The sequence below is a fragment of the Haliotis rubra genome, unplaced genomic scaffold (genome assembly GCF_003918875.1).
Source record: "Haliotis rubra isolate DU_JTF1 unplaced genomic scaffold, ASM391887v1 Scf1367, whole genome shotgun sequence".
Taxonomy (NCBI): Eukaryota; Metazoa; Mollusca; class Gastropoda; order Lepetellida; family Haliotidae; genus Haliotis; species Haliotis rubra.
This window is the reverse complement of record NW_025765300.1, coordinates 155,384-158,093: the sequence shown is the minus strand read 5'-3', so window position 1 is coordinate 158,093 and position 2,710 is coordinate 155,384.

Here is a 2,710-nt window from a genome sequence, read left to right as displayed (position 1 = left end):
TTATATCATTTGAGCGATAAATATGGTAATGGTTCCACTACACTAAATCAGTATCGCTTGCTCGCTGAGCCGGTCCGTATGTAAACATTAATAAACATTGTAAGTACGTACTTGGAATGAGTTTTATTTCAAAAACATATATTCATTACATTGTGATTTAAAAGCAGAAAAAGTCATAGCATCAAATTTAAAGGCAGGCAATTTGTTAGTCACATTTCACAGTTACAATTTATGATAGTTACATTTCAGATTTACAATTTATGATACAGATCAACTTCCCTCAGGTAGTTCACTATCAGATGAGCGGTCACGCGGGAGAACAGATCTTTTAGGTTAAAACAAGTCAAGAGAGACAGAGATATGTGACAGCTGTGATTGGATGAAATAGTGTAAGATGTTTGTTTTTTAAAAGCACATCCAACCAGTAATCAAAACTGACCACAATTTTAAGTATTTAGTGCTGTCATTTTTATCACCATCACTTATGCTTATTGTGTGTACAGATATTTTCCAGTAGGTGACATTTGGTGCGGAACTGGGGTTGATGTGTTCCGCTTCCTGTGCTCGCAGAACGAGCCGGACAAGTTGGCCAGATATTGTGTTTTATGGTAGTTTAAAGGCCAGAGTGTACCAATGTGTACATGGAATGGCTGTTGAAAGCCTGTCTATTTTTTAAAAAATTATAAGGTTACTATAGAAGTCTATGGGAAAACATTTGGTGTTGTGTAACCTAATACCCGAATCATGATATATGACGTTAGTTGGATCATATATTTATAAACTGGAACAAATAGCAGTTTTCATAATGTAAACGTGCGAATGGCATTTACGCCCCATTAGACCATGATCTACGCTGTACAGATGTGTGTCGGCTTACTGAAAGATAACAGCCGAAATAATTCGGGTTTGGGGGAACCATGATTATGGGTGCGTTGCTGGCATAACTTGCAACATCATCAGTGTATACCAAGGATTCGAACCCATATAAGTAGTTTTCTAGCATCACGATTGGGCCATCCGACCCTTACAGATGTTGTAAGAAGTGACTAAGGGGATCGGATGGTCATGGTGACATGTTTAACATGTGTCACCGTATCCCAAATGCGTAGATCGATGTTCATGTTGTTGATCATTGGATTGTCTGGTGCAGACTCGACAGAACGCCGGGACAGGGATAAACACGTGCTTATAAATATTTATGATCATGATTATAACATATAGACAACTGACAGATGTTGTTGATCACTGGATTGTCTAGTGCAGACTCGATTATTTACAGACCACCGCTATATAGCTGCAATATTGCTGGGTGCGGCGTAAAACTAAACTCAGCAACTCACTGACAGCTATCGCGTAACGACTTTCATCAAGCACCCTACCAGCGACCCTCATAGACTAACTGTCTAGTCACGTAGATCAATCACGTAATATACAACCAAAAACATTGATTTGCTATTTGCATGCAGGTTCCGATCTAATCAAGCTGCAAACAAGCGCGGCATGGCGAATTCCAGACTCCATCTTGGAGACAGTGTGTAGACTCGCTGTGTCATCGCGGACGTAACACGTGACATTTGTTTGGTCGCGTGAGGTCAGCATTGTCCTGAGAGGTGTGCGTGCTTGTGGTAGATGCTTGCCGATCCAATGGTGTCACGGAGGTCGCTGTTTGCGCTATGTTCAAGAAATTAGCAGCCCTGTGGCAAAAACCATCTCAGATATTTCCTGAGTATTTCTTTCTGTTTCCGTGAAGCAGTAGAGGCTTAATCTCATTGAGGTGCCGGGGCGGACATAATGGCTGCGTGTGAACTGTCGCGTTTGACCTTTCAGTAACAGTGAGTGCGTCCATCAGGACATCCACGGACGAGAATTGGGGTGCGACCCTCACCAGCCGATATCAAGATATCATTGAACGGATTTCACAGATAAATCCTAACAAGTAGATACCAGAATATCATAGAATGGAGTTCTGTATTCACCCTTCCTATGGTCAGTAAACAGCAGGATATCAGAGATGGCATTCAGAGATCAAACCTCACCGGCAGATATCAGGATATCAAAGAGGGTGTGCAAGGTTCGCACCACACCACCGGCAGATATCATGATATGAGAGACGGGGTACAGGGTTCGAACCACACAGGCAGATATCAGGATATCAAAGAGGGGTACAAGGTTCGAACCACACAGGCAGATATCAGGATATCAGAGAGTTCAGACATTCAGAGTTCGAACCTCACCGGCAGATATCAGGATATCAAAGAGGGTGTGCAAGGTTCGCACCACACCACCGGCAGATATCGGGATATCAGAGATGGCATTCAGAGCCCAAACCTCATCAGCAGATACCAGGATATCAAAGAGAGGGTTTAGGGTTCGAACCTCACCACCGGCAGATATCAGGATATCAAAGAGAGGGTTTAGGGTTCGAACCTCACCACCGGCAGATATCAGGATATCAAAGAGAGGGTACAAGGTTCGCACCACACCACCGGCAGATATCAGGATATCAAAGAGAGGGTTTAGGGTTCGAACCACCCCACCGGCAGATATCAGGATATCAAAGAGAGGGTTTAGGGTTCGCACCACACCACCGGCAGATATCAGGATATCAAAGAGAGGGTTTAGGAACCTCACCAGCAGATATTGGGATTAGGGTTCAGAGTACGACATTGGGATTAGCAGGAAACTGGGCTCGTGGCGCTGATAAACAAAA